Below are 12984 nucleotides of genomic sequence, written 5' to 3'. Positions count from 1 at the left end.
GATATCTATAAATATCAATAATTGTTCATTCTACCGGACACGGGGATGGATTAATAGTCAATGGACTCGTTGAAACAGGGGTGAATTACATTCAAGGGTAATTAGTGTAATTGTTAACAAAGTATTGAAACCTTGGATTACACGCAGTCGATAACCTGGTGTATTCATTAAACAAAGTATTAAGACCTTGTTACAGTTCGAATCCCCCAATTAGTTGGAATATTTGACTTCGGGTATAAGGATAATTTGACGAAGACTCTCGCACTTTATATTTATGACTAATGGGCTATTATGGACAAAACTGTATGGACATATCGAATAATCCAGGACAAAGGACAATTAACCCATGATAATAAACTAAAATCAACACGTCAAACATCATGATTATGGAAGTTTAAATAAGCATAATTCCTTTATTTTATATCTAATCGCACTTTTAATTATCGTTATTTACTTTATGCTTTAAATTAAGTTATATTTATTTTTAATATTTTACATTAGGTTTTAACTGCGACTTAAGACATAAAATCGACAAACCGGTCATTAAACGATAAAACCCCCCTTTTATAATAATTATTACTACTGTTATATATATATATATATATATATATATATATATATATATATATATATATATATATATATATATATATATATATATATATTATAATTATAGGATAAAATAATTATAGCGTTAAACTTGGCTAGCTCCCTGCGGAATGAACCGGACTTACTAAAAACTACACTACTGTACGATTAGGTACACTGCCTATAAGTGTTGTAGCAAGGTTTAGGTATATCCACTTTATAAATAAATAAATAACTTTTATAAAATTGTATCGTATTTAATAGTATTTCGCAATAAAAATATAACTATTTCGTATACGCTGCTGCACACATCAAGTATTTTTGGCGCCACTGCCGGGGACCCGAAAGCGAAATGCTATATAAAAAAAATTAGTTTTTAAGTTATTTTTGTAAAAATATTTTTCATATAAATATTGAAATACAAAAATATAAAAAAAAGAGTATATATATCTATTTAAGTGTTTAGAGTAAAACGAAAATATATATTTTATCAAGTATAAAAGCATTTTTTTTTAGATCTTAAAAATATAAGTGTATTTTAATTACTTATTTTAAATTTTGTAAAATTATAAAGTAAAAAAATTAAAGTAAAAGAGTAAAAAAAATTAAAAAATACGTTGAACCTGTTGATTTTGAACCTGTATGTGAACTGAACCTGACCCTCATGCGATCGCATGAGGATTCAGTTATAAAGCCATGTGACCGCATGGTACTCTCTGACACGTCTCAAACCTTTGACCATCAGAATTAATTATTGTAAAGACCCGTCCTTATCCATCCGGAAAATATCTTCAACATTTGGTCCCATTGCGATGATCGACTCCAAGTATTGTCCTTAAAATGAGCTAATGCACAGCGGAATACTTAATTTGTACCTGAGAATAACATACTTTAAAAAGTCAACATAAAGTTGGTGAGATATATAGGTTTGATGCTAGCAGAGTTATAACTATGGACCACAAGATTTCATATATAAACATTTTAATAAAAATATTCTAAGTGGTTGAGCACTTGGTAACCATACTTAACATTTAATCACGTCGCATATTCCCTTTATTATGAAATCTTACTACACCGTACCAAGTGTAGTCATGAAACGAAGTACTGTGCAACCGTTGAATACTGGTCGTCCAGTCCGGTTGAGGTTGTCAGGCCCGATAGATCTATCAACAGGATTCGCGTTTACAATACCGCTGTAAATATTAGTTACCAAGCTACAGGGAAGTATGCCAGTGGTACAACTCAACGTAGAATATATTTTTCAGTTACTTGTGTCCATAACGTAAAACATAAAATACATGTATTCTCATCCCGAAATACTTAGAGTTTAAAAGTGGGACTATATACTCACCTAATGTATTTTGTAGTAAAAATACATATAACATCATCGAACAAGTATAGGGTTGGCCTCGGATTCACGGACCTATATTAAGTATATATATTAACACATTGTAACATTAATCAACTAAGTTTATATATATATATAATAATATATATAAACTAATATTCTTATATATAATTATATTAATCATTATAATTTGTTATGATACTTATAATTTAAATGATAGTAATAATTATGATACTAGTAATAATGATATTAATATATTTTTAGTGGTGATAATAACATTCATAACCCTAATGATAGTAATAATAATGATTAATCATAAAAATGATAAAACTTATAATTATAATGGTGATACTAATATTTATAATAATAATACTAGTATTATTAGTAATACTTTTAGTAATAACACAAGTAACAATAAAAATTTTATAATCGTGATTGTAATTTTTAGATTATTACTAATATTAAATGATAATTAATATTTTTATTAGTAGTAATAATAATAATATTAATATTAATAATAAAAATTGAGAGTTATACCTCCATTAAATTCGGACTAAAAAGATATGACACTAGTGTGGATCGAACCCAGGACCTTCTGATTACCCGACAACATACCCAACCATCCAAGCCGATTCTGTTTTTCTGATTTATAACGCATTTAATTAAATATAAACGGTTTTCTGCTATTCATCTTCTTCCTTACACAAACCAAATTGATCAAGAACTGATTCAATCATAACCATGACATATTGAACTCGTTTTAACGTTTACAGAAATCTTTGGTGGTTGTTGAAATTAATTAAAACAAAAAAAAAATATAATGCAAATATATTTACAGCAGATTCAATAGCGGCGAAGACGATGATGAACACTAAACTTGATTTTTAACTTCTGGACACTTTTGATTTTAATTACTACCTGAATTAGATAGCAAATACCTCATAGAAACTTTATTAATTATCAATTGAACTCTAATCATAACAGACAGTTCAAATTCGATTATAGAAAAATTATTTGACTTTTTATCATAAAGTTTGAATTATCAAATTAACAATCTGTTTGATGAATTAAAGCTCGAAAATTTACAGAGTGCTTCACTAGATGATCCTTAACAACTCTGCATTATAAATTTTTGATGATTAGTTCGAGATTGAATTTTGATTTAAAACCTGTCGTGAAGAGAGAAAAAAAAAATAATTACAGATTCAATTTTTTTTTTGAGATTGTTCGTATAGTATTCCAGGGTTTATAACGTGTCTGGCTGAACTATCCCACATCTGTAATTGAGCAAACATTAAATTGATTTCTTTGTAATTTAGTGATGTGGAGATCGAATATAAAGATTATGTACAGAGAAAAGGAAATAATGAAAAAGAAAGATAGCGAAATTTAATCTGTTTGTTTGTGTTTACATAATACCCCGTAAATTAATTATGTTTTTAATAATAATATCATTAATTATAATAATTATTTTGATAATAAAGATAAAAATAATGATAATAATTTTAATAACAATATTAATAATAATAATTTGTATTATCTTTATAGATATAATAATAATAATAATAATAATAATAATAATAATAATAATAATAATAGTAATGGTAATAACACAAGAATTTTTAGTAAAAATACTTTTTAATAATAATATTATTAGTATTGATAATAATGTAACAATTTACATATATCAACTTTCACATCTATATATTATATATATAGAAATTAGTAATAGTTATAATAAAAATGAACATCATAATAATACTAGTAAAATAATGAAACTAACAATTTTAATTAATATAATAATTTAGTAATCAGATAATAATACTTTCAATAATCCTAATAATAATTAAACTTATAATTTTACTAATAACCATGATACTAACAATAAGGTATTAATTATACTTTACTTATAATTTAAATTTAATGTGTTAATATTACCATTTATGAACTACATTCTAATATTATATATTGAATATCTATTATTCATAAATTTTATAAATACTACAATATATCAGTTATTAATAGATATCTTATATATATATATATATATATATATATATATATATATATATATATATATATATATATATACACGCATATTTATATACAACAATTGTTCTTGAATCGTGAGGCTTGGTCAAAAGGGTAACTGATTATCTGAATATAGATTTCAAACTTTCTAGACTCAACATTACAGATTTTGCTTATCGTGTCGGATACATATAAAGGTTAAGGTTTAAATTTGATCGGAAATTTCCGGGTCATTACAGTACCTACCTGTTAAAGAAATTTCGTCCTCGAAATTTGATAGAGATCGTCATGGATAACAATAGGAATGTTTTCATGACGAATATGAGGTAATAATGGAGTTTTATCATTATTGAGAGATATAGATAAAACGATTCGATCATGTGAAGCATACGAATAAAGCTATCACAAAAGAGTGAAATGAGTAAAAATATACTCGTTCTAACCGATGACGTAATTATGATTAATTTCCGGAATTCGCGGAGTTTAAAGAAAATCTTACGTAATAAGATTTGGTTCTTCGGCGATCAGGATCTTCTTTGATTTAATGCGGCAATCTGTTTCGATTTCTCTGTCGGATTTTTCACTATAAATCTACTCATTTGTTTCCTTATTTCCATAGCCCACATCTTCCACTATTTCTCCTTAATTCCTATTTTAGAACATTCGTCGATATGCTCCATCCAATTCTGATTCTTGATATACCCCTAATTTTCACATCCGTCATTCTTCTCTTCCATCTACCACCGGAAAAATTTATTTACTTCTACTATTATCTTGGGGTTATAGTGTTCTTAATCTTCCCATGCCTTTACGTGGCAATACGTATTGATATGCACGGTTTGTAGTTTTGAGGTTGTTATTGGGTTTTATATTTTTCCTTATATCTCGATGTCCCTATTTCTGTCTTTTATGATTATCGTCATCTATAGTTAATGCTCTCTTCGATTTGCTGTGATTTATACTCTAATTTCTGGTTTGGAGTCTTTATCCTTTCGTTTCCTCTTCCCGTCCTTGAGTCAAGCGAACAATGGTCCGAAACTTGAAGGTGTGAAATTCAAAATAAACATAGCTACTGCTCTCAGAAAGGAATGGTAATGGCACGATTTTGATTTGTCAAATTACCAGAATATCCAGGAAAATAGAACTATCAAGATGATTTGTTCTTAATATGTTTCGGAATTGGATAGAATGTAAGAGCCGTGTAACATGGCACATGATGACGGTACTGTGAATCATCACATTCCATTAGAAACTTAACATGACTTACTGTAATATAATGAAGTTGATCAAGTTTCATTATATTATACTAATTCATGCATCAGTTCCCAACACTACTTCAAAACATTCATATTTTAAATTTGAAGGTTTCAAAATTTAGAAACTAACACAGTTTCTTTTATGTTGTAACGCAGATGTTACGAAGAGATAAACGATCCCAGATAGGAATAGTTGTGAAAATATCTCCAGAAATATGGAGAATATGTATAACGGAAGATATGAAGATATCTTATATATCTTAAGATAAGATGATGATGAAGAATATCATCTGAAAAGGTTTAGAATAAGAAATAGGGTTCTTACTAACGGTTTCAGCAGGCACTGAATCGTTTGGATTCTTTGAAGTCAAACTTATTCTTTATAATTTGTCCACAGCCTCTTTCATACTTTGCTCAATTCGTATTCCAGTTCCCATCCTTCTCTTTTTCTGAGCTTTACCAACATACTGTACTTTATCGTTAAACTTTTGACTGTTAAGGTCGCTTACGGTTTTTGCTGCTTCATCAGCATTTCCAGGACTACTTCACAGTTCAGGGTGTTTTTCAGAAACTTCACATTCAAAGTATAAAATTCCTAGGGATAGACGCTATAGGTATAACTAGAGAAGTTCTGCGAGATTTTCAAAATACTAATTGCGAATTTCGCCAAAGAGATAACGAGTTGCTGGTACGTCTGCTGATGATGTTGTGTAATATAAAAGGTTCTCCGGTAATGACAGCGAAAGAATGATGTATATATATGAAGGTTGTAATAAGACTGGTCTTACTGAGAAGTGGAAATCAACTTGCTGAATTTATGACAAATTTTAGCTACTTGAAAAGGAATCGTAAGGTTGTCTTTGCTAATAAATGATAGAGAATTCAACACAGATACTTGTTAAACTATGAATTTGGTTTCGAGAGTTTTTCGGATGCATAAATCTTTTCTTCCGTAGATGAAATGCGGCTGGTTCAATTTCTCAGTCGAGATGTTTTCAAGATTCATAAAAAGATTTGAACGCGGATTGTAATTGTCGAGGTACAAATGAGGTTTAAGGTGAAATCAAGTGGCAAACTTGAAGAATTGTTTAGTTTCATATGTTATAATCAACATTTTAATTCGTTTTAATTGTCCAAAGTTAGCAGTCCAATAGTTCAATTGTCCAATCGTCCAATATGTTCATATATTAATATATAATATTCGAATTAATTAATACGTATCGTGACCCGTGTACCGGTCTCAGTATCAATCACAACTCAAAGTATATATATATTTTGGAATCAACTCCGACCCTGTATAGCCAACTCCCACCTTCGCATATAGAGTGTCCATGGTTGTTCCGAAATATATATATAGATGGGTCAATATGATAAGTCGAAACCTTGTATACGTGTCCCGTTATTTAAAATGCGTAAAATAAATAAATATATATCATGACCCATTATACAACGTGTTGTCTCAGAATTAATCCGACGTATTGTTGTACATGTGTCCCGACAGTATGTACAGTGCAGAAATTAAAATTGCGAGAATGTAAATTGCGATAAATTAAATGTTAATCAATTAGCTGGGAACAGTTAGCCGGAACAGTTAGCGTGGATTCCTATCACAATTTCAATTAATTAATTCGTTTGTTTCTAACACTTTTTATTTTTGTCCAATGTTTTCTTCATTATGCCACTTGTTGGATTCTGATAGGTCAAAATCTAAATATGAAATTTGAATAGAAATGGTTATTCTGTGGTGAACGGATACGTATATCGGTAGTTGTAAGTAAGATAGTAAATGATCGTTGAATCAGATTCGAAGAATGTACAGTGTAACTTATTAATGTGAATTCTAAATATTCCTCGGGTACTACCCACCCGTTAAAATATTTTCATCATTAACAGTTTGTACAAAAGAATTTTTAATTACAATCTTTATGAAAATATACTTGTATATATATTTTCTTCAGATGTAATCATGGATCTAATGAGTCAATAAGATATTAATTTTTTTTTTTTTTTTGATTTATCGTTAATACTTGATTACATGATCTCTAAAACATTAAAGATTACATAATTACCATGTCGAACGAAGTTATAAATGAGATAGAACGATAAGTAAAGCGAAGATAATCGATATAGAATGATATGTAAAACGAAGATCATACTCGAAGTACAGATAGTGATATTGAGGTGAGTGATGTTGATATCCGAGGTACAAATTGTGATGTTGAGGTTTACGACGCGGTTGTGGTTGAGGGTGATATGGGTACTGTCGGTGTTGATGATGGTGGTACGGATTATGCTGCTGGTGCTGCTGCTGGTGTTTGTAACCTTCGCACCGTATTCTCCAAAACCATTACTCGAGCACGTAGTTCGTTAACTTCTTATATTATGTCGGGATGATTGACGATTGAAACGAGCGGATGAGTAAAATTCGAAATGTATAATCATGACGGGATACTCTAGAAAGAAGAGAGGAAATGCTGTTTCGAACAGGTTCGCCGGTAAGCACTTCAAATTTATTGCCAAAAGAGCAATTTGGTGAATGGAAAGAATCGTGAAATGATTTTCGAATATAGAATGATATTCTAACTTCGTAGAATATCCATATTTATGGTACTAAAGATTTTGTAGACTATAGAGGAACCTACGGCATATATTAGGCAAGTTTACAGATGCGCTAAGATATGAATTATCAGATACGCTAAGATATGAATTTTTGTCTATACACTATCGATGCACTAAATGCAGTAAGACGTGTCTAGACTTAAGAATGATAAGCAGGCAATTCCTTAAGGATAATAAGCAGATGATTTCCGACTAGAAGTGATAAGCAAAACTTTTAACATGCAGACACGGTCAAAGTCCAGACTCACTAATGTATCCTAACAGCAACCAGTTAGACACACTAATGCAAGGCCTGGTTCGCTAAGACCACCGCTCTGATACCACCTGTAAAGACCCGTCCTTATCCATCCGGACGATATCTTCAACATTTGGTCCCATTGCGATGATCGACTCCAAGTATTGTCCTTAAAATGAGCTAATGCACAGCGGAATACTTAATTTGTACCTGAGAATAACATACTTTAAAAAGTCAACATAAAGTTGGTGAGATATATAGGTTTGATGCTAGCAGAGTTATAACTATGGACCACAAGATTTCATATATAAACATTTTAATAAAAATATTCTAAGTGGTTGAGCACTTGGTAACCATACTTAACATTTAATCACGTCGCATATTCCCTTTATTATGAAATCTTACTACACCGTACCAAGTGTAGTCATGAAACGAAGTACTGTGCAACCGTTGAATACTGGTCGTCCAGTCCGGTTGGGGTTGTCAGGCCCGATAGATCTATCAACAGAATTCGCGTTTACAATACCGCTGTAAATATTAGTTACCAAGCTACAGGGAAGTATGCCAGTGGTACAACTCAACGTAGAATATATTTTTCAGTTACTTGTGTCCATAACGTAAAACATAAAATACATGTATTCTCATCCCGAAATACTTAGAGTTTAAAAGTGGGACTATATACTCACCTAATGTATTTTGTAGTAAAAATACATATAACATCATCGAACAAGTATAGGGTTGGCCTCGGATTCACGGACCTATATTAAGTATATATATTAACACATTGTAACATTAATCAACTAAGTTTATATATATATATAATAATATATATAAACTAATATTCTTATATATAATTATATTAATCATTATAATTTGTTATGATACTTATAATTTAAATGATAGTAATAATTATGATACTAGTAATAATGATATTAATATATTTTTAGTGGTGATAATAACATTCATAACCCTAATGATAGTAATAATAATGATTAATCATAAAAATGATAAAACTTATAATTATAATGGTGATACTAATATTTATAATAATAATACTAGTATTATTAGTAATACTTTTAGTAATAACACAAGTAACAATAAAAATTTTATAATCGTGATTGTAATTTTTAGATTATTACTAATATTAAATGATAATTAATATTTTTATTAGTAGTAATAATAATAATATTAATATTAATAATAAAAATTGAGAGTTATACCTCCATTAAATTCGGACTAAAAAGATATGACACTAGTGTGGATCGAACCCAGGACCTTCTGATTACCCGACAACATACCCAACCATCCAAGCCGATTCTGTTTTTCTGATTTATAACGCATTTAATTAAATATAAACGGTTTTCTGCTATTCATCTTCTTCCTTACACAAACCAAATTGATCAAGAACTGATTCAATCATAACCATGACATATTGAACTCGTTTTAACGTTTACAGAAATCTTTGGTGGTTGTTGAAATTAATTAAAACAAAAAAAAATATAATGCAAATATATTTACAGCAGATTCAATAGCGGCGAAGACGATGATGAACACTAAACTTGATTTTTAACTTCTGGACACTTTTGATTTTAATTACTACCTGAATTAGATAGCAAATACCTCATAGAAACTTTATTAATTCTCAATTGAACTCTAATCATAACAGACAGTTCAAATTCGATTATAGAAAAATTATTTGACTTTTTATCATAAAGTTTGAATTATCAAATTAACAATCTGTTTGATGAATTAAAGCTCGAAAATTTACAGAGTGCTTCACTAGATGATCCTTAACAACTCTGCATTATAAATTTTTGATGATTAGTTCGAGATTGAATTTTGATTTAAAACCTGTCGTGAAGAGAAAAAAAATAATAATTACAGATTCAATTTTTTTTTGAGATTGTTCGTATAGTATTCCAGGGTTTATAACGTGTCTGGCTGAACTATCCCACATCTGTAATTGAGCAAACATTAAATTGATTTCTTTGTAATTTAGTGATGTGGAGATCGAATATAAAGATTATGTACAGAGAAAAGGAAATAATGAAAAAGAAAGATAGCGAAATTTAATCTGTTTGTTTGTGTTTACATAATACCCCGTAAATTAATTATGTTTTTAATAATAATATCATTAATTATAATAATTATTTTGATAATAAAGATAAAAATAATGATAATAATTTTAATAACAATATTAATAATAATAATTTGTATTATCTTTATAGATATAATAATAATAATAATAATAGTAATGGTAATAACACAAGAATTTTTAGTAAAAATACTTTTTAATAATAATATTATTAGTATTGATAATAATGTAACAATTTACATATATCAACTTTCACATCTATATATTATATATATAGAAATTAGTAATAGTTATAATAAAAATGAACATCATAATAATACTAGTAAAATAATGAAACTAACAATTTTAATTAATATAATAATTTAGTAATCAGATAATAATAATTCAATAATCCTAATAATAATTAAACTTATAATTTTACTAATAACCATGATACTAACAATAAGGTATTAATTATACTTTACTTATAATTTAAATTTAATGTGTTAATATTACCATTTATGAACTACATTCTAATATTATATATTGAATATCTATTATTCATAAATTTTATAAATACTACAATATATCAGTTATTAATAGATATCTTATATATATATATATATATATATATATATATATATATATATATATATATATATATATATATATATATATATATATATATATATATATATATATATATACACGCATATTTATATACAACAATTGTTCTTGAATCGTGAGGCTTGGTCAAAAGGGTAACTGATTATCTGAATATAGATTTCAAACTTTCTAGACTCAACATTACAGATTTTGCTTATCGTGTCGGATACATATAAAGGTTAAGGTTTAAATTTGATCGGAAATTTCCGGGTCATTACAATTATGGAGTATTATTAATTATTATTATTATTAAACCCTAATTAGGGTTTAGTTATTTAATAATTAAGTTTAGTTTATTTTATTTTGTATTTTTAAGTTTCAATTAGTTTTATTATTTATAAAATTAATACTTTTATAAAATAATAATATAAAAATAATATTTTTATAAAATTGTAATTTTAGTACTTTTTATTTCTTTTTATAAATTGTATATTTTAATCGTTTGTTCGTAATATTTGTATTTTTATCGTTCGTACTTAGTTTTAAACTTAGTTTTTGCCGTAGCTATTTTATATTTCTAGATTTTTAAGCTTTGCCGTAAAATCCCTTAAGTGCTTTTTCTTTAGATTAAGATTTAGACGCTTTAGAATTTTACGACGTCGCTTATCGCTTTAGTTTTTAATAGATTTTAGTGCCCTTTTTAGTTATTGCCGTTTTGGATATAGAATTCCTTTAAGCTTTAATACCTTTAGAAGTAACTTTTAATTCTTAGTTTTTAGACTTTTAAGTTTCGACGCTTTTCTTTCTTATTTTTATTTTTCGACCTTTTATTTTTCGACGTTTTACTACGCACTCTTTTTCTTTCTTATTTCTCGACGCTCTAGTTTTTAGGACATAGAATTTCCTATTTCTTCTCTAAAATTTCAAAACGAAAAATTATTTTAAGTGGTTAAATTGATAGACATCCAAAATTTTCTGGTTCGTAGTAATAGTTGGATTTGTTAGTGGCGAGTTGTGGGCTTCCGATTTAAATGGTCCTGGCTACCTGCTGCATCTATTGGCTATTCGAAACGTGGGCAAAATCAGAAAAATCTATTAATTTGATAACTTATATAATTTTTATTTTTTATAACTAATAGGATATTCAGTGAATGCACCGAGCAAAACGTTCACCACCTTTCATACGTTCACCACCTGTAACCAGATCAAGACATCTAGCCAACATTGTTGCCGTTGATTTTTCTTTAGAATTGTCATCTAGTCGACCAAGTACTCCAATTCAAATTTCCGATAATCCATTTTTTGAACCCGACCTCACAATTGAGAATCCGGAGGATATTCAGGGACAATTCAGAGATCCTGAACCACTAATCATTCCTCCTGAACCACAAATCACTCATCCAGAGATTGTCGAGGAAGAAACCATTAAATCAGAATCCTCTAGTGATTCAGATTCAACAAATTCAATCATGGAAAATCTGGAACCTCTAAGTATTGAAGACCGAATGAGAGCTAAACGTACTGGCCAAGGTCATGCAATTACTCAACCAGACATTAATGCGCCAGATTATAAAATCAAAGGAAAAATCCTACATATGGTAACTAATCAATGCCAATTTAGTGGTGCGCCGAAGGAAGATCCAAATGAATATCTGAAATGTCCCGTTCTTATTGATTAAAAACGTTCCATATTAATTGATTTCGTTGCGAGGTTTTGACCTCTATATGAGACATTTTTCAAAGACTGCATTCATTTTTAAAACAAACCATAACCTTTATTTCATAGATAAAGGTTTTAAAAAGCTTTACGTAGATTATCAAATAATGATAATCTAAAATATCCTGTTTACACACGACCATTACATAATGGTTTACAATACAAATATGTTACAACAAAATAAGTTTCTTGAATGCAGTTTTTACACAATATCATACAAGCATGGACTCTAAATCTCGTCCTTATTTAACTATGCGACAGCGGAAGCTCTTAATAATCACCTGAGAATAAACATGCTTAAAACGTCAACAAAAATGTTGGTGAGTTATAGGTTTAACCTATATATATCAAATCATAATAATAGACCACAAGATTTCATATTTCAATACACATCCCATACATAGAGATAAAAATCATTCATATGGTGAACACCTGGTAACCGACATTAACAAGATGCATATATAAGAATATCCCCATCATTCCGGGACACCCTTCGGATATGATATAAAT

This window comes from Rutidosis leptorrhynchoides, chromosome 8, assembly GCF_046630445.1.
Source record: "Rutidosis leptorrhynchoides isolate AG116_Rl617_1_P2 chromosome 8, CSIRO_AGI_Rlap_v1, whole genome shotgun sequence".
NCBI classification, from domain to species: domain Eukaryota; kingdom Viridiplantae; phylum Streptophyta; class Magnoliopsida; order Asterales; family Asteraceae; genus Rutidosis; species Rutidosis leptorrhynchoides.
The sequence above is the reverse complement of the archived record's forward strand: the minus strand, read 5'-3'. Positions refer to the sequence as shown.